The following is a 17,012-nucleotide window of genomic DNA, read 5'->3' on the forward strand; positions in this document are numbered from 1 at the left end:
AGTTCGAGCCCCGCGTCAGGCTCTGGGCTGATGGCTCAGAGCCTGGAGCCTGTTTCCGATTCTGTGTCTCCCTCTCTCTCTGCCCCTCCCCCGTTCATGCTCTGTCTCTCTCTGTCCCAAAAATAAATAAACGTTGAAAAAAAAATTATAAAAAACAAAACAAAACAAAACAAAATCCGTCTCCAGATACAGTCATATTATGAGGTACGGGCAGTTAGGGCTTCAAGGTATTAATTGGAGGGGGGAGGATATAAGTCATCCCGCTTATAACACCTTTTAACAATTTCCCAAACTTGGCATAGAATCCCAGGTCGATACTACATCCTCTAAGGGTCCGTGCGATCTGGGCCACGTCTCCAACTTTATGTCCCTCTGCTCTCCCCTGTGCTCAGCGCACTCCGGTCACACTGGCCTCCTAGCTCCTCATCGCCACAACACATGCCCCTGACTTCAGGCCTTTGCACTTTCTACTTCTTTGCCTGGAACATTCCTTCACCCCCAGATATCTACAAAGGCTTACTCTGCCTTTGTACTCGGTTACTTTGCCCAGATATTGCCTCCATGACAGTCTAGCTTCTTACTTTGCTTTTTTTTTTTTTTCCTTTGGAACATTTATTACCGCCTGCCATTATCTTATGTTTATTGTTCAACTGTCTGTCTCCCCCAGCAGAATCTCAACTCCAAGAGGCAAAGGCTTCATTTGTTTTGTTCCCAGAAAAATCCCCAGGGCCTAGCTACAGCAATGCTACTCACAATATTGCACCAATAAATGTTTGAAGGAAAATGAAATGAAAGAAATGAATAAATGAAAGAAATGAAATAGCATGAAATTAATTGAATAAAAAGAAATTAAAAATGAAAGTCCTATGCAAGTAAGAAAGAAAATCGTTTTTCAGGTCACCATGACCTTTGTTCTTAATTCCAATATTTGACCTAAGAGTTAACCGCTTATCTTCCAGAAGCTTAATAAGCATCCTAGAACATTTAGCAGAAAGTCTCTCCCGGGCTGTCAGCAACTGATCCCAAATGCAGGAACCTGGAAACTTGCAAAGATTTTCTCCCTACTCTCTTCTTTATCACCTGCAACCAACCAGCCTATGACTTTGACAGTAAAGTGCAGATGGCCCCTGGCTGACCATGATTCAACACAAGATTTTTTTCTTTTTCTTTTTGATATAACTTATTGTCAAATTGGCTTACATACAATACCCAGTGCTCATCCCAACAAGTGCCCTCCTCCATGCCCATCACCCATTTTCCCTCTCTCCAACCCCACCCCCCCAACCACTCTCAGTTTGTTCTCTGTATTTAATAGTCTCTTGTGGTTTGCCTCCCTCCCTCTCCGTTTGTAACTATTTTTTTTCCCCTTCCCTTCCCTCATGGTCTGTTAAGTTTCTCAAGATCCACATATGAGTGAAAACATACGATATCTGTCCTTCTCGGACTGACTTATTTCACTCAGCATAATACTTCCAGCTCCATCCACATTGCTACAAATGGCCAGATTTCATTCTTTCTCATTGCCAAGTAGTATTCCATTGTATATATAAACCACATCTTCTTTATCCATTCATCAGTTGATGGACATTTAGGCTCTTTCCGTAATTTGGCCATTGTTGAAAGTGCTGCTATAAACATTGGGGAACAAGTGCCCCTATGCATCAGCACTCCTGTATCCCAACACAAGATTTTTCAAACTGATGATGGTGTGAAAGTGATATGCATTTGGTAGAAACTGTACTTTGAATTTCGATCTTTTCCCTGGCTAGTAGTAAGTGTATGGTCCTCTCTGGGGCCGATGGGCAGGGCAGCCACCACTCCCAGTCAGCCCCGCAATCGCGAGGGTCAGCAATGATATGCTGACAACCAACTGTGGGCTAATGTAAGTGTTCTGAGCACATCTAAGGTGGGCTGGGCTAAGCTAGGATGTTTGGTAGGTAAGGTGAATTATGTGCATTGTTGACTTATGATATTTTCAACTCACAATGGGTGTATTGGGACTAACCCCATTGTTAAGTCAAGCAAGATCTGTAATTGAGAAGCTGATATGCAAATGGATCCTTTTCAAAAAAAAATATTTTTAATGTTTATTTATTTTTGAGAGAGAGAGAGCAGGGAGGGGCAGAGAGAGAGAGGGAGACAGAGAATCCTAAGCAGGCTCCAGGCTCTGGGCCGTCAGCACAGAACCTGACACGGGGCTCAAACTCACAAACTTCAAGATCATGACCTGAGCCGAAGTTGGATGCTTAACCGAGCCACCCAGGCGCCCCTGCAAATGGATCCTTTTATTGTGGGTAAAGACATTCAGATCATTTGAAGACAGAAAAATGGGGGAGATAATGTACAGAAAAGCCCTGTACTCTTTAAAAGGAGGGCCCAGTGTAGTTCACTGCAATTCTGACTTGACCCATTTCTCTAGCTCTGGTGGCAGCTTCTGGAATTGCAGGCAAGGACGAGGAACTGGGAAGTAAAGAGAACCAACTGTTGTTTGTTTTTTTAAGCTTTTAATTTTCATTTCAGTGCAGTTAATGTACAGTGTTATACCAATTTCAGGTGTCCAATGTAATGATTCAACAATTCTATATATTGCACAGTGTTCATCATGATAAGTGCATTCTTAATTCCCTTCACCTATTTCACCCATTCCCCCCTCCCCCCCCACCTTCCCTCTGGTATAAAGAAATAAAACAAAGGAACAAAGGAAAAAGGAGAGAGAGAGAGAGAGAGAGAGAGAGAGAGAGATGAACCAACTTTTTTTTTTATTCAATGACTATTTTAGTGGATTCAACATATAGCTGCCTCCCCTTTGGGAAATCAAACCCTCATCTCCAGCACAACAATATCTAGAGGCACCTTCTTTCTTCTGGTCCTGGAGATGCATTTGATGGAGAGCATCTCTTTGAAACCTCACAACAAACATCCAGGGAAGATGTCTCTTCTCTTGTTGACAAGGACACTAAGGGTCCACAGATACGAAGTATTCACCGAAGTAAAAGGGGGCAGGATTTGAACCTAGGTCAGGTTGATTCTAAACTTTGTGATCTTCCCAATAGGGACCAAAGAGGATTAACCTTGCACGTTCAACCCATTTCACCCCACATTGAATTTCCCAAGTCTCTGGACTTTGAACTTCCCTGCCAGTTAGAGTCTCATTAATCCAACCATCTTTATTGATTGTCTCCTAGGTGCCAGGAGCTGTGCTTTGCCCAGTGGCTTCCAGCGAATGATGAGTGAACAATGATCATGATATAATTTAAGTGGAGAGAAAGCAACTCCTACGGGGTGTCAGAGCTCTTTCTCAAATTGAGTTACTTTTTTGCTATTGAATAAATTGTAATTTGAAAAGCTGGTAAAGTGCCTTCTTTTGGTGAGCCAAGCCAATCAATATGTGCCATTTAAAATTCTCCTTTCTGTGTCTCTCCTTTTCAGACGGACTGGAGAAAATGGAAGCATTTGAGACCTGAGATGACTGGGCTGAATTTCTTAATGGAGTGATTTTTTTTTTTTTTTTGGAAGTGATTTGTGTCTGAAGAATAGGCTGTCCAGGGCAAGCTAAGTGGACGGCTTTCCTGGAGAGACGGGGAGACAGGACTTGCTCGTGCCTGACCGCTGCTTATGGGGGGGAGGGGGCACAGCCCCTGCAAGAATCTGCTTGGAGACCCACCCCATACAGCCATCATAGGTATTGATCAACCACAAAAGCAGATTTCTAGAATAGTAGGTACATATATAGGACATACATATCCACATGCAAAACTTGGACTCTCTCTCTGGCTCCAAAATCTTAAAGGGTGTTATTTCTAACCTGGTGGGAATATGAGTGACTTTTTTTCCCCTTCCTGCTCCTCTGGAATGCCACATTTTCCCTCGGTAGACTTGTGTCACTTACAGTCAGTAGGTGTCATTCACTCTGTCTCCACATTCCCTCCACCCTCTCTGTCCCCTGTCGTTCCCTTCTCAAGGTGACAACGTAAAATAAAAACAAAAATAAAAAGTCTCTCTCTCGCATCTCCTTTCCCCCTAACAGGGGTGAGAAAGCCTCTCTCTGTGGCCTATCCCCTTCCTTCCCGCACTTCGGCCCCCTTCACAGCCTTCCTAAGAATGCTGGGGGGTCCGGAGCATGAAAGGAATGTCCCCTATCTTCACCCTGTGCCTGCCAATCAGATTCCCCTAAGATGTTTCCCTTGGGAAGGAACTGCCCGCGGGCCCAAGGAGGACACAATGGCAGGAACCCGATGGCACCTGATATCAAGGCCCAAATTCCTGTTCCTGAACTCCAGAGGAACAGGGGGCCTGAGTCAGGCAGCCAGGACCAGGGACCCAGAGGCTGACCTTTGAAGCACAGAGATTCGGGGACTCGCCAGTTTGTCAAATGGAGAGAATCATGCCTTCCTTCTTCCCCACAGGTGCGTCATGAGGCTCATGTGACATAAGGGCCGCGGAGGTGTTCCAAAAGGTCGCAAGTGCTACAGGGTGATTCACCATCCCCATTTCTCTCCGGTCTGTCTTCCCCCGCGCCTGCCCTAACCTGGGCCTTCACCGTCCGGCCCCGTGACTGCGCTCTGGTCTCCAGTCTGCACGCCGTCCACGCCTCAGTCCCAGCTGTGCCCTGACATCCTTCCAAAACCCACCCCAGCTAAGTGAATCCTGCTACGACACCTCCCGCCAGGGAAGCCGGTCAGGAGGAGGGGCTGCCTTCCCGAAATCACAAAACAGCAAAAGGGAGATTATGCAGCTGGGCCTCATTTAGACGCGCGCCTTGGGGCAGAGCGTTTTCTCCAGCCGCTGGCAGAAGAGAAGGAGGCCACAGGCAGCGAGGAGGCAGAACCTCGGCCCACAGCCACAGGAACCGCATGCAGCCAGCAACCTGACGGAGCGTGGACGCTGATTTGTCCCCAGAGCCTCCGGAGGAGAGCCCTGCCTGGCCCAAACCGTGAGTTGGGCCTTGCGAGACCCTGAACAGAAACCCCAGTTGACCCTACTTGAATCTCCGACCCACGGCGCTGTATAAGTGGGTATCATTTCAATCTGCTAAATGTTTAGTAATTCGGTATGCAAGGTCTTGGGTGAGGCTGCTTTAACAAAATACCACAGCGTGGGTGGCTTAAACAACAGGAATTTATTTCCCATGGTTTTGGAAGGTGGGGAGTCCAAGATCAGGGTGCCAGCATGGTCACGTCCTGGTGATGACCGCCCCCCCTCCTGGTTTGCAGATGGCCACCTTCTTGCTGTGACCTCATGTGGTGGAGAGAGAGATCGTCTCTCTGGCGTCTCTTTTTATGGGGCGCTGGTCCCATTCGTGAGGGCTCCCAAAGGCCTCATCACCAAATGCCATCACACGCAGGACTGGGTTTCAACCTATGAGCTGTGGATACACAGATACAAACATTCAGTCTGTTACGTCCAGCAATAGAAAATTAATACATTTGCTCTGTCAAGGCCTTAAGGGTTCTTCTCCAATCTCCATGTCACACATGAGCTCTGAGTGATTGTGGGGTTTGAATCTGGACCCAATCAACTTGCTGCCGAGTTTCGTGGCATTCAGTTCCTCCTCCATTTCCTCGTCTGTGTACTTAGGATAATTACAGAACTTCCTCATGAGGATTTTGGGAAGATTAAGTGAGTTAACCCAGCAGAGTACTTATTACAATATCCAACAAAAAGGAAATGCTGCATACGTTATTTTTTTCCTTTGTACTGTGATTACATTCTTTGCAGACATTCCCTTTAAGTCAAATGGGTTTATTTATTAACCTGGGGAAAATACACTTTTCTTGGCTTTCACCGTATCTCCTTCTCTTACTCTACCCCTCAATACCCATCCTTCCAGGTCTTTCTCTGATTCCTCCCTCCTCCATGAAGCCTACCCTGACCGTTCCAGCTCATGGTAGTCTGTCCTCTATACTAACTTCTAGAGTACCAGAGGCTAGTGCAAATCCTTAGACTGTCTCTTACCTAATCACTTTAAATGATTTTTTTACTATAATAGAAAAATGTCTGTCTGTTGGAGATAAGAGGGGAAATCTACAAAAGTTCAAGGCAAGAAGTAAGTCACCTGCTGCCATGGTTAATAATATTTTCTCCCCGTCTTCCTGTTTTTGTTGATTGTGTATATATAAACACGTATGTATACAGTTACCTTTGTGAGAATAAATCTCTGCCCCAGCCCACCCAGGGCATCCATCTGCCGGGGGAGAGATTAGGATTTGTTCACAGAAGGAATTCAGAGAGGAAAAATACAATATGGCATTCAACTTTAATCATGCAAAATAGGATCATGCTGGAAACCAGGGCATTTAAGAGCTGTTTTAGCCAAGGTTCCTGCATTAGTCTCATATGGCTGATATAACAAATTACCACACATTTAGTGGCTTGAAACAACACAGATTTGTTCTCCGACAGTTCCAGATGTCAGAAGTGTGAAATGAGTCTTATGGGGCACAAAGTGTTGTTAGGGTCCCTTCTGGAGACTCCAGGGGAGGCCGATCCTTTCCTCTTCTAGCTTCTAGACTAGCCCGCATTCCTTGGCTCATGGCTACATCTCTCTAATCTCTGCTTCCAACCTGACATCACCTTCTCCTGACTTTGACCCTCCTGCCTCCCTCTCTTAGGGATCCCTGTGATCACATTGGGCTCACCTGGATAATCCAGGATAATTTCCCCATCTGAACACATTTAACTTAATCGTATTTGCAAATCCATTTTACTATGTAAGGTAACACAGTCATAGGTTCCGGGGATTAGAACATAGACCTCTTTTGGGGCCACTATTCTGTTTACCACTTTACCCTAGAGAATGGAGCCTGCAGCAGGGATTAGGTGCTGCCAGTCTTATTGTGCTGTATAAACCTAGGGCAGTAAGAGTGAGGAAAAAGGAGAGGAAAGGAGCAGATTGCAAAGCAATGCAAGGCGGTGATTACGGAGCCGACCGTGTCTCAGGATGAGCTGAGAAAAGCAGGTTGTCAACAAGAGAATTGTTCAGCCACGTGGAAGTCTCCAGGCACGTTATATGGAGAAACTGTCTCTGGGAGCAGTCCGTTCAGAAGAGGGATGAGGCAGAATGTATCTGCCAGTTTCCTTCCCTTCCCTTATTTCTCATCGATCAAAGTCTGCCCCATGTGGCGTTAATCTCAGCACATTTCTGAGTGGCATCATTTGGGTCCCTTTGAGAATTATTTGGAAAGCCAGATCCTGTACCCTTTGCTGTGATGCTGTATCTGAGTCTGGAAGTGATGGGAGGAACCAGAGACACTGGTTATGCGTTTTATCACTCTCAGGAGGAACTTACAGGGAGGCATGATGACCAAGAGAGAGCAATCAGCTTGGGGCCCAAGTTGCAGGTGAAGCCAGCGGAATCTGATAAAGCAGGTGAAGTCAGGAGGGTCTGAGGAAGTACCGAAGGCGTATCCAGCACATTCCAGCCCTGAAATCCCCTCAGGTCCGTCATCCGTTCCTGTTACGTACTCTTCCATAATATATGAGGCGTGGAGTTGTTTTCTGAGAACCAGATGCCCTCATTCCTCCCTGAGAGGGCAGGTAAAAATGTAGTCACAGAATGCCTTCATGGTCAAGCCTAAATTTCCAGTAAAGCCAGAGAGCGAGATTAAGAGAACAAGTGACATTCTCCACTGTGCTTGTCCCGAGGCCATAGTGACACCCCTCACCTCCACCTGCTCTCACACTCCGCCCGCGCCTCTCCTCGCCTACGCTTCTGGAGCTTGGTATGCCACATCCGGTTAAATGGGAGAAGATGATTGGAGATCAGAATTTATGATCTTCTCTCCAGGGAGCCTTCCCTGGTGTGGCAGCTCCAATCTGGAAATTGGCTCTGTGATGTGTCAGAAAATAAGTTAGGACATCCCTTGCGCGTCACTGTGTAGGGTGAGGCGGCAAGAGGTACGGGGCCTTCGCATCAGGTGCTACCTTTTCAGTTCAATTGTTAACAACAGTTTCAACCATGCTTCCCTGTTGCTTAACGGCACAGGACCCAAACAGCTCTGCAACCACGGATTATCAGCGGGTACGCAGGGGCCCCCCGTGAGGAGCCGTGGGTGTTTCGGGGGAAGCCTAAGGCTGGGCAGCTGAGAGGGGAGCAGTTATTAAAATAAAATTAATTTAGCCATAGGGGTGCCTGGGTGGCGCAGTCGGTTAAGCGTCCGACTTCAGCCAGGTCACGATCTCGCGGTCCGTGAGTTCGAGCCCCGCGTCGGGCTCTGGGCTGATGGCTCGGAGCCTGGAGCCTGCTTCCGATTCTGTGTCTCCCTCTCTCTCTGCCCCTCCCCCGTTCATGCTCTGTCTCTCTCTGTCCCAAAAATAAATAAATGTCGGAAAAAAAAAATTAATTTAGCCATAGATACCATTTACTGAGCACCTGTGTGCCAGGAGCCATACGAGGCCTTCCTCCCAAATAATTGATAGGAAAAACCGCATCGAAGTAACCACAGGATCTGAGAGAAAAATTGCCTGCACTCCAGTCACCTAATTAAATCAATATTTTTATTTTTGCCCCCACACATATATAGTGCTTCTTTTCCATTTACCACGTCATAGACACCACTTAGGATATGAATTTCCACAATTTCGCTTTAATTTTGATCATAAATAATATTTCTACTTTGTGAAAATCACGGTTTATCTCTTTCTCCTGACTTTCTCCCCCCCCCCCCCCGACATTGTAACCAGGATTAACGGCCTGAAAATATCTCCTACGTCTTTCTCCGTGTTCTTTTAGAATAGCCATAGTGAGGGGCGCCTGGGTGGCTCAGTCGGTTAAGTGTCCGACTTTGGCTCAGGCCATGATCTCGCAGTTCGTGAGTTCGAGCTCCACGCTGGGCTCTGTGCTGACAGCTCAGAACCTGCTTCCGATTCTGTGTCTCCCTCTTCTCTCTGCCCCTCCCCCCAGCTCAAACATAAATAAACATTAAAAAAATAGTAAAGTGAAATAGCCACAGTGATAATAACAGCAAAGATCTACCGAATGCTTATTACCAGGGAGGTACTGTTCTTACCGCGTTTTGCTGTGCACCTGCTGCAGCTCCTATGACCCTCCCTGTCGCCGTATGACGGAAGCCCCAGTGTCCTCCTCCGTTAACACATGAAGAAACTGAGGCCCAACATATGCAAAATATTCAAAACTATGAACACACACATAGACATAAACCAAGGAAGTCTTTTTGCTTATTGAAAGAAGATCCAGAGAAAAAGTGGAGCATACGGTGTCTCACTGCAGTGGCTTATCAAAGACCGTATATCACTGTCGCCTCTCCAGGTCAATAGATCCAGCTCTAACTCATTTTTTAGGAGCAACACAATGCCACATTGTATGAATGTACCATCATTTATTGGCCCTATTGATAGGCACTTATGTCGTTTGCTTTTTTTTTTTTTTTTTTTTTTGGCCACTACAAACAGTGCAGCCATAAATAACCCAGAATATAAATCCTTATGGACTAGTGTTTTTATTTCTCTAGGATAGAGTCTATGGACATTAGTGCCAAATCTGGACTCCTCCATATGAAATGACAGGCACAGCCATGAGCTGACCCAAAGCATCAGACTCTCGAAATAGCGTGATCTCCACCGAGGTCAGGGAGAACAGATATACCATTTATGTGGCCAAAGGGATAATAGCCAAAGAGGACACACAGCCCAGGAGGCCCTGAGCTGGCCCAAGAGGGGGCCAGTCAGGGCCCAGGCTCCCCATGTGCCCCAGGCAAGTCACAACTTGCTGAGCATGCGCACAGAGCTCGAGCAGTCATCCTGTCCTGAGTACCAGGCCTCCACCTGCTAGTCACAGCGGGCTCATTCCAAAGAAAGAAAGGAGAAAAAAACAGTGAAACCATTCCTCTCTCCCTTCTGCTTCCCTGGGAGCCCTGGTTGTGTGCGGGGCGGGGGGGGGGGGGGGGCAGATACTACTTACTAACTTACAGTTGTGTCACTGGGTGGGGGTAACATCGTGGTGGGGGAAAAATGGAATAAAAGATAAGAGACAAATGATAGGCGACAAATAGCGACTGGAGTGAGAGAATAGATGCTCTTGACCTGCCTAGGGGCAGGGAAGAACATTTAAATACAATTTACAATAGTCTGATATTTAGAAAAACAGATGTTTATATTCAAGTCAGAAAGCATCAAGTAACAATAAAATTTTAGAAACTGAGTACAGTCACTTAAAGGATTCTTTTTCTTACATGACAAAAAGCCCAGAGGTAGGCAGCTGCTGGGTCAACAGCTTGACACATCAAGTCCGTTGTCATAGTGCGGTTTCTGGGTCAAAAGGAAGACGCATTAGTAATTTTGCTAAATGTTCCCAGATTCTCCTATATAGGGATCCTACCACTTAAAATAGAAACTATATCATAGATGAAAGATAAATATTCCTAACAGATAAAGAGCTTCTGAACATTGAGAACAAAAGCACCAGAACCCTGCGGAAAAATGGGCAGAGTATATTAATGGTTTGTGGGGGGAAGGGATGTGCATGACCCCTAAATATACGGGAAGAGGCTCAACTTGCTCAGAATATGAAAAATGCAAGTTAAAACTATACGAGATATCATTTCCTTCCTATCAGATTGGCAAAAACCCAAAGCCTGACACTATGTTCCATTAATAAAACTCCCAGAAACAGGTTCTCGTACGTTGCTGAAATACAAAAGGATACAACCCCTTGGAGGAGAATTCGGACCATCTAGTGAAATTACACATTTGCCTACCTTTTAACATAGCAATTCCACTTTGGGGATCTAGCTCAAAAAATACACTGGTAAAAATATAAAATGAGATAGCACAAGGATATCCACTGCCAATAATTGTGATAGTGTAAGAATGGAAACAACCCGGATGTCCATGAATACCTACGGTGCATTCATACAACTGAATGGTATAAAACTGTAAAAATAAATAAGAAGGATCTCTATATACTTCTGTGAAATCGTTTCCAGGATATATTGTTAAGAAAGGCAAGTTATAGAACGGTGTTTATGGTATGCTATCTTTCGTGTAGGAAAGGGGGTATATGAATATAGAAACATATTTGCTTATCTTATCCATAGGTAATAATGGAAGGATAAACCAAAAACCAGCAAGAATGGGGACCTATAAGGAGAGAGAAGGAACCGGATAGAGGGCAGGGATGGCACCTGGACTTAACTGCACAGAATTTGTTGTGTAATTTTGACTTTGGAGCTGTGTAAATGTTTTAATTTGAAAGTAAAATTAACTAGGAGCGCCTGGGTGGCTCAGTCGGTTAAGTGCCTGACTCCTGATCTCAGCTCAGGCCATGATCTTACAGTTGGTAACATGGAGCCCCGTGTTGGGCTCTGCTTGGGATTCTCTCTCTCCCTCTCTCTCTCTCGAAAGAAATAACTACTGTTTTAGAAATGTTTTAATGTTTATTTTTATGTTTGAGAGTGCTCGAGTGGGGGAGGGGCAGAGAGAGGGGGCCAGAGGATCCGAAGCGGGCTCTGTGCTGACAGCAGTGAGCCCGAGGTGGGCTGGAACCCACGAACCACGAGATCATGACCTGAGCCGAAGTCGGATGCTTAACCGACTGAGCCGCCCAGGCGCCCCAATAAATACATATTTTTAAAAACGAAAGTCGTTAAAAGTACAATTAAGATGAAGGGAAGATTTATGGAAGTTGGGGAAATGGAAACGGTAATAATTGTATATTGGTTTGGTGGTGTAGGCACCCGAAGAAGAGTTATTGCAAATGACTCTGGAAAACTGTATTTCGGCAGTATATCCTTAATGGGATCTATCCGAAGGACTAAAAAGAACCATGAGGAAACCTTAAAATGTATTCAGTGGTATGTAGATTCGATTCTTTCTTTTTTTTTAATTTTTTTAATGTTTATTTATTTTTGAGAGAGAGACAGAGCATGAGTTGGGGAGGAGCAGAGAGAGAGGGAGACACAGAATCCGACGCAGGCTCCAGGATCCGAGCTGTCAGCACAGAGCCCGACGCGGGGCTCGAACCCACAAACTGTGAGATCGTGGCCTGAGCCGAAGTCGGACGCCCAACCGACTGAGCCACCCAGGCGCCCCCTAGATTAGGTTATTTCTATGGTGATAAACAACCCCTAGTCTTGGTGGCTTTTCAATCATAAAAGTTTCTTTTCCCCTCACACTACGTTTTTATCGTATGTTAGCTATAGCTCTGATCTGTGTCCTCTTTCCTCCGTGACCCAAGTCGGGCGGTAGCATCTGTGGAATATTTGCCACTCATTGAGGCAGAAGGAAAAGATACTCGGGCTCTTCAAACCTCCTCCTGGAAGTGACCATCACTCTTCTTTCATCTGATTTTATTGGCCAAAGAAAGTCACATACTCTGAGTTCAAAAAATCAGGGATGTGTATTCCTCTGTCAGCAAGAAGCACTGAAGAGATTGGGACCACATGTAACTGAAGATTAATATGGTCTGACTCGGGGAGCGGGGTGATTAGTATTTTTATTTTGAAACTACCACATTCATCCTGTAGGATCAGCAAATAAGCATGTTCCTTAATGTCACTACAAACCAAGATTTTTAGCACAACAGACTCAGGTATAAACCCAAGTAAGACCCTGTAATCTTCCATTTTAATTAGAAATACCAATATGAACTCCTAATTTACTTCTAAAAGAGAGAGAAATATCCTCGCTGCCCAAAGAAAAGTTTTTGAGGCAATGACGACGTTGGAGCGATGAATACATCTAATGCTTCAATTGTGCTCTAAGTACCCATTTCCTTTTGAAAGAAACCAGGGTATGCCTGACCTAGTCTATGTGCACCCCAGACCTGCTGCATCCGGCTTACCCCCGTCACTCCAGGCCTCCATCATTCGCCTTGCTTCCTGACCAGAGCTCGCCTGCATCGCCTCCTGCTGCTTCTGTGATTGCAAAGACATGGTCACTGGCTTTGCTACCGTGGCCACCAGAGTGGGGAGAACCCTTTGCAGCCCTGGCTGGGACAGGGACAATGATGCGTGTACACATTGCCTGAGTTGGACCCATAGAAGTTACAGTTTCCCTGTCAGCTGTTTGGAGGGGCCAGTTAGCACCACCCGGATGTCTCAGGGTATAGCACCACTTTGCACAAATGCCAAGCGAATATATGCGGTAAGAAGGAAACACTAGATACGTTGTTCGCCCTTCTTTTTCCTGGTGGGTTGATCAGAATCACAGCAGTTTCTCGTGCTGTCCGGTGACACCAAGTGTTTTTGGCTTTTGCAAGGCTCAGGCCGGCTCGGTAATTACCCTCCGTGATTACTCTCCCTCCTTGCCTGCTGCTCTCCCGTTTTTCTCCCTCACTTGCTTTCCTGGGACTGCACACCCCAATGAATTGTTAGAGCGTGAGTGTTTGTACCACATTCTATTTTCTAGCAAAATTAGGCTAAGGCAGTTGTTACCAGAAGCGACCCTTAAGAAGCAGACTCTCAGGACGGGATTTTGTGCTGGCGTGTCCCCCCGACTGGATGTACTAAGTCACCCGTTGCTATTGGTTAGTGAAGCCCTGATGAGTGATATTGCAATTACTAAAGCTGTCACCTAAGGTTAATTGTGATCAGGTGAGGTTTTCAATTATCAGGTGGCTGCTGAACTTAATTAATAAGGGGTGATAATAATTATAAAGGTTGGCACAATAAACTGCTTTTGAGGGCATTGGAAACTTTAAAAAAGAAACGAAAAATTCTGGATGGTTCATCGCCACCTTATGGTGCACTGCGGAAGCCAGAGGGCCTATATGGCAACCTTAAGGTTTTCATCTTCTACCGCCCAAGGGCACACTATGCATAAACGTCAGATCCAGGGTCTGATTATAAAGACTCTGAATTGTACAGGCCGCACAAAGTATGCTAAGTGTGCAGCCATGATAAATTTCCTGTGTTAAAGCCAGAGCCAGATAGAAAAAGAATGGGGTTCAGGACCAGACACCGGGGGCTCAGGGAGGGGAACCCTGGTTGGATGAGCTTGAGAGTCTTCAGTCTCAACATTGCTCAGAATTACCCTGGCTGGAAAACGTAGCCCCATCCCCTTTATCAGAGGAGAACAGACTCTCCTTTTCTGTATACCGGAATAACCCACGACCTTACCTGCAGCAAGTGCCTCACAGAATGAAGCTCAGTCTCCTTAAGATCCTCTTCTACTCAACTTGTTGTTCATAGGCTGATAACCAGGGTCAGATCTCCACACAGCCTGAATGAGGAAGTATAATCCCCACCCCAGGAGAAAATTACCTACACCCAGAATCAATTCCACGAACTGGCTGAGTTGTACCAGCAGGGATCAGGAAACCTATGTGCAGGTGGATCTTTGGGATATTAGATATGCAGAAGAGGCAGAATACAGGACTAACGATATGAAGTCACACACCTATCACTCGGGACCCAAAGTTTTGACAAGGGTATTTGGAGCCAGTCCAGTTACCTAGAAACTTGGCTCCTTGATACTTGGACATGGGAATGACCTACAGTAAATGAGGTAATGATGTCGGAACTGCTTTGGCAGAATATTAAAGGAGACAAAAGATTCAGAAAAATACTAATGGTAGAATGGACTTACCATGTAAGACCTGAAAACCTATCACCTGACTCTGTACTTCTGGAGGACACAGACAATGGTTTGCTCAGTAGAGCAATAGAGATCTCCCTTGTGAGAGGTCCACCTGCATCTTTGAAGGCCAGTTGGCAATGGAAGATGTTACTGTGGAACTAGGCTTTCTAATTCCAGTAGGAACAGGGGGATTCTGGAATGGCAAAAGCCACGTGGCAGCACTTAACATCAGAGGCAAGAGGCATTATTACTATAATTGACAGGAAGACCAGAGTGGCATTCAGCATGCCTTGACCTACAGGGCATTGGCTAACAGATCATGGTGTTCCTAGTGGTGAGGCAGATGAACCAGAGTGTTTCTCAAGCTTTTATAATGAGAAAGTATGGAGCACTGGAAAGCAGAAGGCTAATTTCAGCAGCCACAGTGGAAAATACCTGTCCTTGACTCAGTCCCCACCAGTCACGTCCACAAACCCTTAAGCCATAGGAGGGGGGATTGGATCCCCCTGAAGAAGGATCCTGTGATGCCATTTCAAGTATACATAGTAGATGGTTCTCCAGTCTTTCCCCCAAAGAGACCTGTTGTAACTGTGCACTGGGAGGAAAGTCTAAGGACCCAACCCCTTGTTTATTTCTCTGGTTCCCAATGAAAACGGACCACAATGCATACATGAAATGCACATCCTTAACAGATTCTTTGTATTGGCTCCCTGGCTGGTAGGGTAAAAGTCCTTTTGATAGGAAGGGCCATGTGGAAACTATCCTTTATCCTGGCCAACATAGTAAATCCGAAGCAATACAGCATTTTGAGAGGGATTACAGATCAGTGTTACCCTTGAAGAAAGAAAGGAGGGGCGCCTGGGTGGCTCAGTCGGTTAAGCGGCCGACTTCGGCTCAGGTCATGATCTCGCGGTCCGTGAGCTCGAGCCCCGCGTCGGGCTCTGTGCTGACCGCTCAGAGCCTGGAGCCTGTTTCGGATTCTGTGTCTCCCTCTCTCTGACCCTCCCCTGTTCATGCTCTGTCTCTATCTGTCTCAAAAATAAATAAAACGTTAAAAAAAATTTTTTTTTAAAAAGAAAGGATACAGGGATAGCGGTTCCCATCACATCCCTGTCCAATGAACATTTCCAGCCTTTGCAAAAGCCAGACGTGTCTTGGAGAAGGGGGGTGAATTCTTGTAAACGGAATCACGTGGTAGCCCCAACTGCCACACAGCTGCTCTGTCACTTGTGGTATCTCCGACACTCGATATGGGGCTGCTGCTATGGCAAATTCTTTCTTTCTTTATCCCTAACAATACAGAGGTCCAAAACAGTTCTTTACACGGGAAGGAAAGCCACCGACCTTCTTTATCGTTGCTCTGTTGAGAGACGTGTTGGTTTAAAAGCAGTAGGTGCCGTGGGAGTCCAGGCCACCTGTTCATGTCGTGTCCTTGTGTCGTCTGGGTTTGGTTGGGCCAAATCGTGACTGTATCCTTTTTATTGTACAGTGGATGACTGCTGGCTGTACCCACCCGGCCTATGACTCCTTGGACCTGATGAAACTCAGATCATAATGCACATCTGGGGTCATACCGTCAATTCTGTGTCCCATGGTCAGCACTTCATCTCTGGGAGAGCCCAGAATCAATGCTAGGCCTTCTGCAGAACTCCAGGGGTCTTGGCTGCCATCTCTCTTCTGGAAGCGTGTTAGAAACCTCACAGCGTCAGTATTGGCCACAGACACCTCTAATACTCTAGGATCTGCTCCGTCATGCAGCCTAAGGGGCGGAGAAGCTTGCCTGCCCCTGTTGGGAGCCCTCTTTTGCCCCGAGCACCACTTGAAACTGGCATCCCTTCGAGTCACTCAATAGGATGTGGACCTGGCTCTTGCAGCATTAATACAGTGTTGACTCTAGCCGCGAATGGACTGCTCGCATGTTACAGCCCCGCTTCGAGATGGTCCCCGGAAATAGTGGTAGAGGAGATTCTCCCAGCACGCAGAAGCTACCAGCAGTATTTTGGCTTACTGTGTGGAAGTATTGACTCCTTGTCAGTAACAAATGTCTCAGCTCATCGTTCTGAGGCCTGGAAGGAAAAAGACTCCAGTCCCTATACCACCTCCAGTGTCCCAACCCTGAAAAGTGTCCCTGAGCCAGCCTGTTAGCTGACATTTCACCAGGACCTTCCCCCATTTTTTTTTTTTTTTTTTTTACCGGGTTGATTGTCTCTTGGTGTCGAGGTACATGGAAGACCAATCTATCTTTGGTTTGAGCCCAATGTGTTCATACGTGCTTGAGAGTAAAATGTACTCTTTGGTTCTGTGGTCATGCAGTGTCGTGTTCCATGATGATAGATCAGGCATTTTGTCAGCCCTTAGATGGTGGGAGATGGCGGTGGAGACACCGAATAAGATCAGGAACAAGGAAATCTGGGGAAGAGGTGCGTGAGTGGACTTATGAGAGTGGGCACAAAATATCTACTTGGCGTCCACAGCCT

General features: G+C 46.1%; 2 long non-coding RNA genes across 2 annotated transcripts; both read right to left on the reverse strand.

Moving 5' to 3' along the window:
- Nucleotides 1–5,100: 5,100 nt before the first annotated feature.
- LOC122482692 lies at nt 5,101–8,120 on the reverse strand. The gene is made up of 2 exons (XR_006297213.1): nt 7,289–8,120; nt 5,101–5,365 (listed from the first exon to the last, which is right to left on the reverse strand). It is a non-coding gene; the product is annotated as an uncharacterized LOC122482692 (long non-coding RNA).
- Nucleotides 8,121–12,020: 3,900 nt separating this feature from the next.
- LOC122482693 lies at nt 12,021–14,765 on the reverse strand. The gene is made up of 3 exons (XR_006297214.1): nt 14,545–14,765; nt 14,076–14,178; nt 12,021–12,872 (listed from the first exon to the last, which is right to left on the reverse strand). It is a non-coding gene; the product is annotated as an uncharacterized LOC122482693 (long non-coding RNA).
- Between the last annotated feature and the right edge of the window lie 2,247 nt (nt 14,766–17,012).

Source organism: Prionailurus bengalensis, chromosome D1 (assembly GCF_016509475.1).
Source record: "Prionailurus bengalensis isolate Pbe53 chromosome D1, Fcat_Pben_1.1_paternal_pri, whole genome shotgun sequence".
Lineage (NCBI taxonomy): Eukaryota > Metazoa > Chordata > Mammalia > Carnivora > Felidae > Prionailurus > Prionailurus bengalensis.